Source organism: Schistocerca americana, chromosome 1 (genome assembly GCF_021461395.2).
Source record: "Schistocerca americana isolate TAMUIC-IGC-003095 chromosome 1, iqSchAmer2.1, whole genome shotgun sequence".
NCBI lineage: Eukaryota > Metazoa > Arthropoda > Insecta > Orthoptera > Acrididae > Schistocerca > Schistocerca americana.
In genome coordinates this window covers 112,610,991-112,626,294 of record NC_060119.1, presented here as the reverse complement: position 1 = coordinate 112,626,294, position 15,304 = coordinate 112,610,991, and positions in this window count along the sequence as shown.

Below are 15,304 nucleotides of genomic sequence, written 5' to 3'. Positions count from 1 at the left end.
CCAGACTGAAAGACTGCCCTGGCTGATCAACTGCCTCCGACTGACTGATTGGTACTCCACACGACCGACTGACTGCCGAACTCATAGCGCCCCTTACATGCACGCCAACAGGCTACCTTTCCCCTTTCACACCAGAGGGAGACACCAAAGCTGCGATTGCCACAGCGGCGCCACCGCCAGCAACGGAGGGCGACTGCTGTACACTACGCGCTGCGGCGCGCTCTTCAAAACAGCAAATTTTACTACGGCTCAGCTGGGTGGACTTATAAAACAGTAGAATCAGCCAGCTACAGCGGGGCCAACATGTCTTTAATACTGGGAAGATTAGTAACCTGCCCGAACACACACAGGGCAACGAACACTATTAAGGATGGGCCTGCTTAGCCGACGTCCCATGCATTTGTCAGCGTTAACACCATGGCATCGGCACCTGCTTTTGAAATAGGCCTGTGACCTTCGGCTCTGGACGTTGCCACATGGCGGAGTGTTGCGTGGTCTGATGAATCCCGATACCTTCTCCACCATGGCGAAGGGTGGGCGTCAATCCTTCGTCTTATAGGGGAACAGCTCCTCGACACCTCTACTGCGGGACGCAGTGAAGGTGGCGGCGGCTGCAATATGCTTTGGCCGTCACGGTGCATTGCACGAGCTGCGCTTTACCCACGGATATCAACTTGAATGTTCCCCAGAACATGTCGTACGCTGCATCACAGACCATGTACACCCGTTCATGACGATACGTTTGCTGACGACAGTGGAATTTTTCAACAAAATAATGCGCTTGTTGCAAGGGAAGGAGCGTGATGGAGTATTTCGAAGAAAACAGCGGCGAGTTCCAATTGATGTGTTGCCCCCACAACTTGCCAGATCATGACCTGACCGAACGCATCTGTGATATGATTGATGGCGTCAAAGCTTATCATCCACCTCTCCGGTGTGTGCGGGAATTGGGCTACTTGTGTGTAGCGACTTCCAAGATATCATGGCTTTCATACTACGATGCGTCGCAGCTGTTATCTGTGTCTGAAATGGACATACTGTCTTTCAGATAGGTGGTCATAATGTTCTGACTGATCAGTATACATAATTTATAATTTGCCGTTTTTGGTATATTATTATCAGTGTTTTAATAATTGCGGAGTTGTTCATTGCTAGAAATTTTACTGGTGTCTCACTTTTTTTTATCAGCGATTGACCTGTATGTAGCGGTTTTAAATATTGTTGTTTAATATGTTTCAATATTTTTTGATTACATTTATTAATAATCAGCTTTTCATTTTGTAAATTGGGATCATGTGTTGGATACTATCTTTTGTACTTGCAAATTTGTATGAATGTTTTTGTTTGATATCTTTTTTAAATGTTACGTATTTGCCATTATTCTTTTCATTCACATTTGTGTGCAAAATGAATCAACTGTATCACTTGCCTTTCTTTAATCATGTCTTGGATTCACCGCCTTTTGCCGGCTGGTGTGGCCGTGCGGTTCTAGGCGCTTCAGTTTGGAACCGCGTGACCGCTACGGTCGCAGGTTCCAATCCTGCCTCGGGCATGGATGTGTGTGATGTCCTAAGGTTAGTTAGGTTTAAGTAGTTCTAAGTTCAAGGGGACTGATGACCTCAGATGTTGAGTCCCATAGTGCTCAGAGCCATTTTTTTTTTACCACCTTTTGATGAGCAGTGTGCTTCCCTTAGTAGATAGTGAAAAGGTGGTTGACCTTTGCTCTACATTCACGAAGACATACATTTGCATGGGAAAATTTGTATACTTTTACTCATAATATCCACTTGTAGACAAGCTGGCAAAAGCTAATAGCTGAAAGTTCTTAATATCATCTGTTACTTTTACAGTTGAGCTTCTGTCTCAATTGTGTCCATGGTTCCACCAACTAGCCCATTTTAGTTTTGCAAGGTTCGTTATGTCTTCTGCATCTTCTAGAGGGTTATTGTAATGTACTTACACTGCAGTGTTTAGAAGGTTCGTATCTACTATTGTGTGTTGTGTGTTCATTTCATCACGATGTTTTATGTATGTGTGGAGCTTGGCTTTAGCTTTTAGCGATCATTGGGTTCATTGCGCCTCCCAGGGCCACCAATCCTAGAATCTTGGTAGTTCGTCGCCGTGTCATAAATCTGCTTTGCAACTCCTTGAATCTGACGAGCGCGTGCTTGCCTGACGCTGCGTGATGAGTGAACACCGCATTTAACGGAGAGAGCAGATGCTTCATTGCTGAGCGGATAAAGGGCGCCCTCGTTGTTGGTTGTCTTCTTGTGGACACCGTAAGCATGATGTTTCCAAAGTACAAGGCGGCCCACTGTCACTCCAAGATATTTCACCGTTAGTGTCCACGTGGTCGGTCTGTTGGTGAGTAGAATGTTGTTGATGCTTGGAGGGTACTCTTGGTCAGTTGCATTGTCAAGCATTCGGCGACGTTAAAACTAATGCTCCAATCTGCTGTCAAGGGATCGAGATCGGTGTAGGCGTCTTAATGCCACCGTTTGAATGGCTTGTGGCAACCAACTACGGCAAATTTAAAGCGGTGCCACGTGCGTAAACATATTTGGTTCACAGTGGTGACGTAGGGAGGTCGGCAGTATAGACTGTATGGGCGACAGGCTCTGTGACCGACACTTGTGGCTCTCCTGCGATCATTTCTCGGGCCACAGATTTACCGGTGTCGATCCTGACGAAGAAATGCTCTGCTCTCGAGGTAACCTGCGAGGAGCGCCACCAACGATGCAGCCATTCCTTCAGTGTAGAGCTTGTACATTATTGCGCTTTGCCACACCATGTCGAAAGCGCATGTGACTGCTAATAAAACCATACCTCAGTATTCCTTGTAATCGAAGGTGATCGTGGCGTCTTCTCCTAATCGTAGCAGCTCATGTGTTGTGGAGTGTCGAACATTGAAGTTGATTTGTTCTTCAACTAGGATGTCGTCTTGCTTGAGGTACTTGCTTGAGGTAGTGATCCAGCTGTTGCAAGTGGATGTTGTCAAAGGCATCGGTTCAGCTTTGGCAGTAACTAACTGCCTGGTAGATCGTTAGTTCTCTCCGGTTTATGCCAGTTTTAGGAACCACAACAGCAGCTGCTCGTTTCCTCGCCATGCGGTATATTTTCTGCTGCATAATGGTAGAGAACGTGTAAGCGTGGTATGTGATCGCTCCTGGGTGCCGCTCTGAGCATCTAGGCTTTGATTGCATCGTGCTCTTGAGCTTTCTTCTTAGAGGGGCTTTTAGGTACCGCTAGACTTTCGGCTCTGTGATGGTAGCTTCCTCTTCTTCTTCATCTTCTCTCTCAGCAGCAAGGAAAACTGGAAGACGTTCTTCCATCATATAGATATTGGCGTGAGTAATCGGCTCATGCAAGGGTCGAAGTTGGCTTCAAATGTATTAACCAGAACCTTGGCCTTGTCCATAGGTATATGAACGTTGTCAGCTAGCATTGTCAATGGCGGCAGTCTTTTCCGCTTCTTGTTCAAAATGCAGACGGCATCCCATATTAAAACACCTCACTGCAGTGTTACTAGTATTTTGGCCCAGCGTCTGTTGTGATGCTGCATCACACTTACTTCGATTTGGTGCAGAAGGAAGTGAATTCTGGCTGTTGCCTCTTGTTGTTTGGCGAAGTGCCGTAACTTGTATCATGGATCGCTCTGGGCGCCTACTTACATGGAGTTGCGGATGAATATGGTTAGCTCCGTTGAGGGCATGGCCATTAGCAGCGATCTCTGTCGGCGTATGTAGCACCAGCCGTAATTATTGCGGCGAGTAATCGAGAATCCAAAGCGAATTGGCACCCTCTTGTTACCTGCTGTCTCGTTACCTGCGCGATGGCAGCGTTGTCTGCACTCGACGTGAACGCCGGCGATCCAACAGTTCGCAGGCACCAAATTAACCTTGCCTAATAGACAGTATTACCCAAATACAATATAATTTTCAGACAGATTTCAATTCATTAACTAAATTTTTCTATCGAGATCTTACTTATCGCTTATTATTTTTCTCTTAAATATACAGCAAAATTTGATTTACTTCGCCAAAATTTATTTTGTGCCACATGTGTTGCTTTGTAATTAGCAATGCAATTACGTAAAAATTAGGATAAATGATGGCTCTGGCAAAAGCTGCAGAAAAAGACGAAGAGAATTTCTGCAGCTTTGTTTTAAGTTTTTAGCAGCAAACGACCCACCGTAGTTACCATGGCGATGAGTCACTCCGAAATGTTAATAAATTAATCCATATATATTATAAAAATGTGTGTATGTATGTTTCACATCCCTCCCTAAACCTTTCCACTGATTTCAAACAAACTTGGTACACATACCCTTACTGTCACAGGGCGGTTGCTGTGGGGCTAATAACGACCTATCTACATAATGAAAAATGGTTCAAATGGCTCTGAGCACTATGGGACTCCTGAGGTCATCAGTCCCCTAGAACTTAGAACTACTTAAACCTAACTAATCTAAGGACATCACACACATCCATGCCCGAGGCAGGATTCGAACCTGACCTTAGCAGTCGCGCTGTTCCAGACTGAAGAGCCTAGAACCGCTCGGCCACAACGGCCGGCTCCGCATAATCTATGTGGCGTTACGAACAGTGAGGTGCGTGAATAATGCATGAGATTTACATTTATTATTTGTTCGCTACTAACTCTATTCGCAACATATTTTATCCTTCCTACTTTCGTAAGTGGTCAATTTTTCGGAAATTTTCATTGGTTAGAAGCTACAAGCGAAAAACCGAAGAAGTCCTATTCTTTCTTGTCTTCCTCCATTTTTAACTCATGTCCGAGCCGAAATTTAGGTGGTGCATTGATTATTCGGATTCAGCACCCTCGACAACATATGGAGGACTTGTCAAAAACCTACAAAACTTTCCACTAGTTGGCCTTTCGGCGCACCATTTGGCTACACTGTTATATGTGATAGCACAACGCTCGGCTCGTGGCGTCATCTGACGTGTGCCTAAGGTCGCGGAAGCTTGCCAACGTGTCTCATGGGAGTTTGTTACTGAATGCTTTACTTAGCACTGAGGGCCATAGCTCGCCTAATTTCAGTCCTCCTTATTGCTTAAGTTGTTTTTGTTTGGTTCTTTTGAATTTCACTTGCCTGTCTGTACATCCTGCCGTACTATGTACAGGGTGTTTCAAAAATGACCGGTATATTTGAAACGCCAATAAAAACTAAACGAGCAGCGATAGAAATACACCGTTTGTTGCAATATGCTTGGGACAACAGTACATTTTCAGGCGGACAAACTTTCGAAATTATAGTAGTTACAATTTTCAACAACAGATGGCGCTGCAAGTGATGTGAAAGATATAGAAGACAACGCAGTCTGTGGATGCGCCATTCTGTACGTCGTCTTTCTGCTGTAAGCGTGTGCTGTTCACAACGTGCAAGTGTGCTGTAGACAACATGGTTTATTCCTTAGAACAGAGGATTTTTCTGGTGTTGAAATTCCACCGCCTAGAACACAGTGTTGTTGCAACAAGACAAAGTTTTCAACGGAGGTTTAATGTAACCAAAGGACCGAAAAGCGATACAATAAAGGATCTGTTTGAAAAATTTCAACTGACTGTGAACGTGACGGATGAACGTGCTGGAAAGGTAGGGCGACCGCGTACAGCAACCACAGAGGGCAACGCGCAGCTAGTGCAGCAGGTGATCCAACAGCGGCCTCGGGTTTCCGTTCGCCGTGTTGCAGCTGCGGTCCAAATGATGCCAACGTCCACGTATCGTCTCATGCGCCAGAGTTTACACCTCTATCCATACAAAATTCAAACGCGGCAACCCCTCAGCGCCGCTACCATTGCTGCACGACAGACATTCGCTAACGATATAGTGCACAGGATTGATGACGGCGATATGCATGTGGGCAGCATTTGGTTTACTGACGAAGCTTATTTTTACCTGGACAGCTTCGTCAATAAACAGAACTGGCGCATATGGGGAACCGAAAAGCCCCATGTTGCAGTCCCATCGTCCCTGCATCCTCAAAAAGTATTGGTCTGGGCCGCCATTTCTTCCAGAGGAATCATTGGCCCATTTTTCAGATCCGAAACGATTACTGCATCACGCTATCTGGACATTCTTCGTGAATTTGTGGTGGTACAAACTGCCTTAGACGACACTGCGAACACCTCGTGGTTTATGCAAGATGGTGCCCGGCCACATCGCACGGCCGACGTCTTTAATTTCCTGAATGAATATTTCGATGATCGTGTGATTGCTTTGGGCTATCCGAAACATACAGGAGGCGGCGTGGATTGGCCTCCCTATTCGCCAGACATGAACTCCTGTGACTTCTTTCTGTGGGGACACTTGAAAGACCAGGTGTACCGCCAGAATGCAGAAACAATTGAACAGCTGAAGCAGTACATCTCATCTGCATGTGAAGCCATTCCGCCAGACACGTTGTCAAAGGTTTCGGGTAATTTCATTCAGAGACTACGCCATATTATTGCTACGCATGGTGGATATGTAGAAAATATCGTACTATAGAGTTTCCCAGACCGCAGCGCCATCTGTTGTTGAAAATTGTAACTACTGTAATTTCGAAAGTTTGTCCGCCTGAAAATGAACTGTTGTCCCAAGCATATTGCAACAAACGGTGTATTTCTATCGCTGCTCGTTTAGTTTTTATTGCCGTTTCAAATATACCGGTCATTTTTGAAACACCCTGTATATGGCACAGCTAATTCTGTACGAGGGCCGTCTAAGAAGTAGTGCAACACCTTTTTTGCGGCCAACTTCGGTTAAGAAAAGGCGGAATTTATTGTGGGACATCGTGGAATATTCCCTCTTCAGCCCTCATAGTTTGACGAGGTTTGGATACGTGGCGGCGCTGTACGTAGCCATCAGTACGGAGTCTGTAACAGAGGTGCGCTCCAAGCAGACAACTGTCATTGAGTTTCTTTCGGAGAAAAATCAGAGCGTTGCAGATATTCATAGGCGCTTGCAGACTGTCTACGGAGACCTGGCGGCGGACAAAGGAAGGTGAGTTCCTCATTATGGAAACGAGGTCGCGCAAACCTGTCCGATCTCCCGTGTGCCGGACAGCCGCATACAGCCGTGACTCTCATTCCAGTTGATCGTCAGATCACCATCAAACACCTCGCTGCATAGCTGGACAAATCCGCGCACCAGTTGGGGTACACAAAAGTGTGTGTCCGGCTGTCTTCCTTCCTATTAGAAGACCATAAACGGCAACGAAAGACTGTCAGTGCGGAGATTCTTGCGCGTTTCGAGGCTGATCGTGACAGTTTTTTTGTAGAATATCGTCAAAGGCGTTGAGACGTGGGTTCATCACTTCGAAGCGGAAACAAAATGACAGTCCATTGATTGGCGCCAAAACACACCTCCTCAAGAGAATAAGTTCACTCAGATGGGAAAACCATGGCGTCGGTCTTCTGGGACTCTGTAGGGGCTGTTCTGTTAGATATCCTCCCTCGTGATGGAACGACCAACTCTGAAGTGTACTGCACTACCTCATGAAACTGAAGAAACAACTTCAGCAGCCCGCATCTCGTGGTCGTGCGGTAGCGTTCTCGCTTCCCACGCCCGGGTTCCCGGGTTCGATTCCCGGCGGGGTCAGGGATTTTCTCTGCCTCGTGATGGCTGATTGTTGTGTGATGTCCTTAGGTTAGTTAGGTTTAAGTAGTTCTAAGTTCTAGGGGACTGATGACCTAAGATGTTAAGTCGCATAGTGCTCAGAGCCATTTGAACCAGCCAACTTCAGCATATTCATCGCTACAAAAATGGAAACGAGCTTCTCCCTACTGCTGGAAACGTCGTCGAACTGTTCATGAGATGGTTGTTGTCTTGCAAACGTCCCCATCTGTTGACTCAGGGATCGAGACGTGGCTGCATGATCCGTTACAGCCGTGCGGATAAGATGTCTGTCATCTCGACTGCTCCTGATACGAGGCCGTTGGGATCCAGCACGCGTTCCGTATTACCCTCCTGAACCTATCGATTCCTTATTCTGCTAACAGTCATTGGATCTCGATCAACGCGAGCAGCAATGTCGCGATACGATAAACCGCAATCGCGATAGGCTACAATCAGACCTTCATCAAAGTCGGAAACGTGATAGTACGCATTTCCCCTCGTTACACGAGGCATTACAACAACGTTTCACCAGGCAACGCCGGTCAACTGCTGTTTGTGTATGAGAAATCGGTTGGAAACTTTCCTCATGTCAGCACGCTGCAGGTGTCACCAGCGGCGCCAACCGTGTGTGAATTTCTCTGAAAAGCTAATCATTTGCGTATCACAGCATCTTCTTCCTGACGGTTAAATTTCGCGTCTGTAGCACGTCATCTTCGTGGTGTAGCAATTTGAATGACCAGTAGTGTAAATTTTGAGTAAGCAAACGAAGGACATAATTTGCATGATACACGCTTTCTTCAAGCACAAAGCACGCGCATTCGCTTACTGCAACTGTCATTTGGAATCGTCAAATCATCAATAATGCAATCCCCACAATGCATCGACATGCGGGAACAGCCATCGTTCGTGGATCGGAATATAACAGACGGAGTGAGCACAGACACCAGTAGTTGTAGTTTGTCGGTTTGGGCCTGGTATCTATTTAACACGGGGCCCCTGACGGTAGCTTCACGGGTCTCGGAGGCAAACACTGGCGACAGAGGCGGAGCCGCGCTGCGGACGCAGAGCCGGCGGCGCCAGGCAGCCCGGCGTTTCCGCGCGTTGTTGTTGTCGGCGGCGGCGGCGTACACACGGCTGCGGCCTCAAAGGACAGCGCTTGATTAGGCGAAGGCGGCCGCGGCGCTCGTGATCGCCCGGGGATACCTGCGGCGCGCCTGGGATTTTAATCGCGCGCTCCGTCGCAGTATTTCACGCTCGAGCGCCAGCCTAACGAACCGTGACTCACTCAATGGAGACGTCAGCCACAAAGCAATCTAATTGTTCGCCCGCCGTGGTCGCCGACAAAGACCACACTTTGAGATGTAAAGCGGTTGCGTTGCGGTTTTAATTAAAATCTCGTAGACACCTCCGGGGAATGTTAAGAAGGTCGACAATGAACGTGCGTCTTCCTGCCAAACAGGAATGGCGCTGAAGACGTTAATGACCTCTAATGAGTGCTGCATTTTTCTTTGCCTTTACCGGATGCCCGCGGGCCTGCCGAGAGAGCAGGGACGTATTTACGGGGAAGCTGGTGATTACTCTTACACATCCGGATAATGACGGAAATGCTGGTAGCTACGTGTGGGAACTGCACCGTGCATCTCTTTCTTACTCACTGATTTCCGCTGCATGAAGTAAGCTCTCCCGCTTACCATTTCCACTGATTTATTTCATGATCGATTATCAAATATGTTCCTTTATAGTTTGAACATTTATCAGTCAGATGACGGTAAGTCTGTATGTTGCTCTTTTACTCTTAGAGATGAAAGTCTTTTTAGTCAACCGGTTAATGCGAATTCGTTTCTAAAAATCGAAAAGAAGGTTCACATGGCTCCGAGCACTATGGGACTTAACATCTGAGGTCATCAGTCCCCTAGAACTTAGACCTAACTAACCTAAGGACATCAGACACATTCATGCCCGAGGCAGCAGTCGAACCTGCTACCGTAGCGGTCGTGCGGTCCCAGACTGAAGCGCCTAGAACCGCTCGGTCACAGCGACCGGCTCTAAAAATCGAGAATTTGTTACAATAACAAGGGAAATTATGAAACTTAAAGATTGTGAAGGTGAAGTGTATTAAAAGCGTACCGAACGACGTGGACGCTTTTCTCCGATTTCGGCACATTTATTTCGCACACCGCCATTAATATTTATATTTTGTAGATGCGCAATAATGGTAAGACAAAGATTTAGGAACAACGTTTTAAATTGTAAGACATTTCCAGCGGCAGATGTGGACTCTGACCACAATCTATTGGTTATGAACTGTAGATTAAAACTGAAGAAACTGCAAAAAGGTGGGAATTTAATGAGATGGGACCTGGATAAACTGAAAGAACCAGAGGTTGTACAGAGTTTCAGGGAGAGCATAAGGCAACAATTGACAGGAATTGGGGAAAGAAATACAGTAGAAGAGGAATGGGTAGCTCTGAGGGATGAAGTAGTGAAGGCAACAGAGGATCAAGTAGGTAAAAAGACGAGGGCTAGTCGAAAACCTTGGGTAACAGAAGAAATATTGAATTTAATTGATGAAAGGAGAAAATATAAAAATGCAGTAAGTGAAGCAGGCAAAAATGAATACAAACGTCTCAAAAATGAGATCGACAGGAAGTGCAAAAGGCTAAGCAGGGATGGCTAGAGGACAAATTTAAGGATGTAGAGGCTTATCTCACTAGGGGTAAGATAGATACTGTCTATAGGAAAATTAAAGAGACCTTTGGAGATAAGAGAACCACTTGTATGAATATCAAGAGCTCAGATGGAGACCCAGTTCTAAGCAAAGAAGGGAAAGCAGAAAGGTGGAAGGAGTATTTAGAGGGTCTATACAAGGGCGATGTACTTGAGGACAATAGTATGGAAATGGAAGAGGATGTAAATGAAGATGAAATGGGAGATACAATACTGCGTGAAGAGTTTGACAGAGCACTGAAAGACCTGAGTCGAAACAAGGCCTCGGAGTAGACAACATTCCACTGGAACTACTGACGGCCTTGGGAGAGCCAGTCCTGACAATACTCTACCATTTGGTGAGCAAGATGTATGAAACAGGCGAAATACCCTCAGACTTCAAGAAGAATATAATAATTCCAATCCCAAAGAAAGCAGGTGTTGCCAGACGTGAAAATTACCGAACAATCAGTTTAGCAAGCCACAGCTGCAAAATACTAACACGAATTCTTTACAGACGAATGGAAAAACTAGTAGAAGCTGACCTCGGGGAAGATCAGTTTGGTTTCCGTAGAAATACTGGAACACGTGAGGCAATACTCACCTTACGACTTATCTTAGAAGAAAGATTAAGGAAAGGCAAACCTACGTTTCTAGCATTTGTAGACTTAGAGAAAGCTTTTGACAATGTTGACTGGAATACTCTCTTTCAAATTCTATAAAGGTGGCAGAGGTAAAATACAGGGAGCGAAAGGCTATTTACAATTTGTACAGAAACCAGATGGCAGTTATAAGAGTCGAGGGGCATGAAAGGGAAGGGAGTAAGACAGGGTTGTAGCCTCTCCCCGATGTTATTCAATCTGTATATTGAGCAAGCAGTAAAGGAAACAAAAGAAAAATTCGGAGTACGTATTAAACTCCATGGGGAAGAAATAAAAACTTTGAGGCTCGCCGATGACATTGTAATTCTGTCAGAGACAGCCAAGGACTTGGAAGAGCAGTTGAATGGAATGGACAGTGTCTTGAAAGGAGGATATAAGATGAACATCAACATAAGCAAAACGAGGATAATGGAAAGTAGTTGAACTAAGTCGAGTGATGCTGAGGGAATTAGATTAGAAAATGAGCACTTAAAGTAGTAAAGGTGTTTTGCTATTTGGGGAGCAAAATAACTGATGATGGTCGAAGAAGAGAGGATATAAAATGTAGACTGGCAATGGCAAGGAAAGCGTCTCTGAAGAAGAGAAATTTGTTAATATCGAGTATAGATTTAAGTGTCAGGAAGTCATTTCTGAAAGTATTTGTATGGGGTGTAGCCATGTATGGAAGTGAAACATGGGCGATAAATAGTTTGGACAAGAAGAGAATACAAGCTTTAGAAATGTGTTGCTACAAAAGAATGCTGAAGATTAGATGGGTAGATCACATAACTAATGAGGAAGTATTGAATAGGATTGGGGAGAAGAGAAGTTTGTGGCACAACTTGACCAGAAGAAGGGATCGGTTGGTAGGACATGTTCTGAGGCATCAAGGGATCACCAATTTAGTATTGGAGGGCAGCGTGGAGGGTAAAAATCGTAGAGGGAGACCAAGAGATGAATACACTAAGCAGATTCAGAAGGATGTAGGTTGCAGTAGGTACTGGGAGATGAAGAAGCTTGCACAGGATAGAGTAGCATGGAGAGCTGCATCAAACCAGTCTCAGAACTGAAGACCACAACAACAACAAATGCGCAATCATTCTAGGCGCTATCATATGTTTTTGCGTACTGTAACTGGTCCAATGTCTCATGGTAAATTTATTGTTTGTGTCCCATAATTGCATATAGTGATATTACTTAAATTTTTTTCATTTTATGTTAAAAGTCATCCTCAGATGTACTGTTTCTTGTAAGGGCGAGAGACTCAGTGTTCATTAAATGCACTTGAATGGTGTAGTACGAACCATTACTTCACTGAGTAAATGTTTTCGAACTCCGATAAAAGAAGTTTTTATTTGAAGAGATATCTACGGTAGAATAAAAAGTCAGAACAGGCCTCACACAAAAAACCATTGTCAAGCGTGACTAACAAAACAAATTTATTTAAAACATTAATTATTTAAGAAATTACTTAATTATTTTAATAAGTTGGCTGACTCCCTGGAACTTATAGTGCACGATCCCATCAGAATTAATAATAAAAGAAAATTTAAATACTGTTTTAATTTAGTTTGAAGTGTATAAAAGCTGCTTTTGTCTGATACTTTAACACGCGTAAATAAAATGATTACCATTTAGTAGAAATTAGAAGTACAAAAGGTAGACGACGGTCTCTTTTTTTTGTCATATCACTTATCACAGTTTGGACATCAATCAGTTCTTTTCTGTGAATTATCATCATTGTGAACCCAGTCCTCCCCGTTAGCTGAGTGGTCAGCGCTGCGGTATGCCACGTCACGCCAACAGGCCCGGGTTCGATTCCCGGCTGGGTCAGGAGATTTTTTTTCTCCGCTCAGGGACTGGGTGTTTCGTCGTCCTCATCTTCATTTCATACCCATCTTCGACGAGCAAGTCGCCCAATGTGGCGTCGAATGCAGTAAGTACCTTCCCTCGGCGGCATAACTTCAAAAATGGCTCAAATGGCTCTTAGCACTATGGGACTTAACATCTGAGGTCATCAGTCCCCTAGAACTTAGAACTACTTAAACCTAACTAACCTAAGGACATCACACACATCCATGCCCGAGGCAGGATTCGAACCTGCGACCGTTGCGGTCGCGCAGTTCCAGACTGAAGCGCCTAGAACCGCTCGGCCACAACGGCCGGCGGCAGAAGTTCCCCGAATGGGGTCACTCCGGGCCGTCAATGCCATACGCTCATTTCCGTTTTCCATGGCGAACCCATTCAGACGCGCTCGCTAGTCGTATTCGTTAGGTATGTCTTGATCATCTTAACAACTGAGAAACTGCACTCATTCGTGATCACTGTCAGCGGTAGACCTGCCAAGAGGTGTAGAAGCCGAAACACGTTAGGGCAGATGTAACGGCCGCAGACGACAAAACTTACATTGTGTTTTGAGGCAACCGCTGCAGTCGACTCAGACGTTGATGAAAGAGTTTCAGCTCAGTCGTTGTCGTCTTAAATCAGCGATTAATGGATCTGATGCATAAAATGAATGCCGTTTCGTAACTCCACCAATGATACTTACCGCGTCAATTATTCGTGGTAGAAGAAAGTTCAGCCGTTAAAAAGTTCACAGTGTGTCAAGAACCGAGCCTGCAGTGAACTAATCAACGCATGCAGAAAGGGTATGAACACAGACACTTTGTAACAACCGTCAGCATCACCACCAGTATCGTGATTTGCACGATGTGCTTGTTCGGTAGAATTGTGTGTGGTTCCTTGATTTCAACACAAGTTCTTGAGTGAAAGTATCTTCAACATTTTCTCCTATTGCCATCAATTCCATTTTCAGATCCCTGATAATACTGATTAACTCTGCAAAATCTGTATCTTGGCGCTGAGGTTGACGACAGATGAACTCACCCAGCGCAAACAGTTCAGAAAGTGTTTCCGAACAGACGACCGAATCTCCCTTGATGATGGCAGGTAACAGAATCATAACAACGTGAGATGTGGTCTTATTGTAGATATTTCCTCAAAGCCAAGATGCGCTGTCCATTTAGTGAATGGGGTGCGTTTGAAACTCCTGACTCGGAACATCGGTTACGATTCAAGGAAATCACTTAATATTTACCTACCATTTTCATTGCTCCTAGTGAATTCCTGGTAAGTGCAACATTGAACGTTTCGGTGACTGCCAAACTGAAATTATTAACTGCACAATGGTGCAGCTAGAGGACAGTCCTGTTTTATGAATGCATGAGCCCCAAGGGCTTTTCCCGACAAATATGCAGCACCATCATAGTCCTGTCCTCCTAAAAACCACACATCAAGATCCAGTATTACCAAGTTTTCCATTGTAGATTCAGCTAATCCTTTGCCAGCTACATCAAACACTAGAAAAACGTGCAGGGTATCTTTATTAAGCTTGACATCCGGGAAAATACAACGGGCGCAAAGAGAGTTTTGCTCTAGTCCTGCAACGTCAGTAGGTTTAACCACAAGAACCTTGAAACTTTTAGCGTCATTTAAGCTTTGAACAATCCTTCCCAGGAGTTCGTTACTGATGCACCTGATGATCAGATTTTGAATTGGGGCACGTTAACCAGCTCCTCCCAAACTTGGTCGTAGGTTTTTATCACCTTTCGCGTGATATTTTAGAATGGCGCCAAAGTTACTCATGTTCTTGTCATCTTGTTTGTGAACTTCAATAGGCCCGAAGCCCCGCGCCCGTTTAATGCAGTCTCCGGAAGTTAACAGAGAACCACCACCTCGATAATAGGGACTATCCGTTTTCTATGTTTTCCACCTACTCTACCAAGCATTCGTCCAGGCAGAGTTTTGTAACTTTTGTCTCGGTCATCATCATGTAAACAAAATTGACATAATCGATTACAACAGCCTTATGGTAAGCGCTGCTAGCATGGGTGTTGAAATATTCAAGAGCGTGCTTGCACTTCGAACATTTGGAGGTTATCAAGTGACCATCTCTTTGATGTCTCTCTTAGGTTAGGTTGAACTTACTGTGTCGGTCACTTGGCAAATTGAGAGGAAATTTATAACTTGCATCGGTCAAAAAAAGATTTTGTTAATGTTATAGGTTCATGTGTTCATCAACTTTCTCATTACTTGAAAGCAGAAAATCTCTTATGTCATAGAGCTCTGAAAACCAAGATTTCACTACACTAGGTTCAATAACACTAGTTTTCGTAACAATGTCATATCAATAATTTAACACCTGGTAATGCAGACAGTAGTATATGAAACAAACTAGAACATTTCCTGGTCAGTGCATGCGTCGATAATGTCTCCACCACCTCTATAATGCTCTTTATGTCTGTATTCATTAACGTTTATTTAGGGTACTGTAATG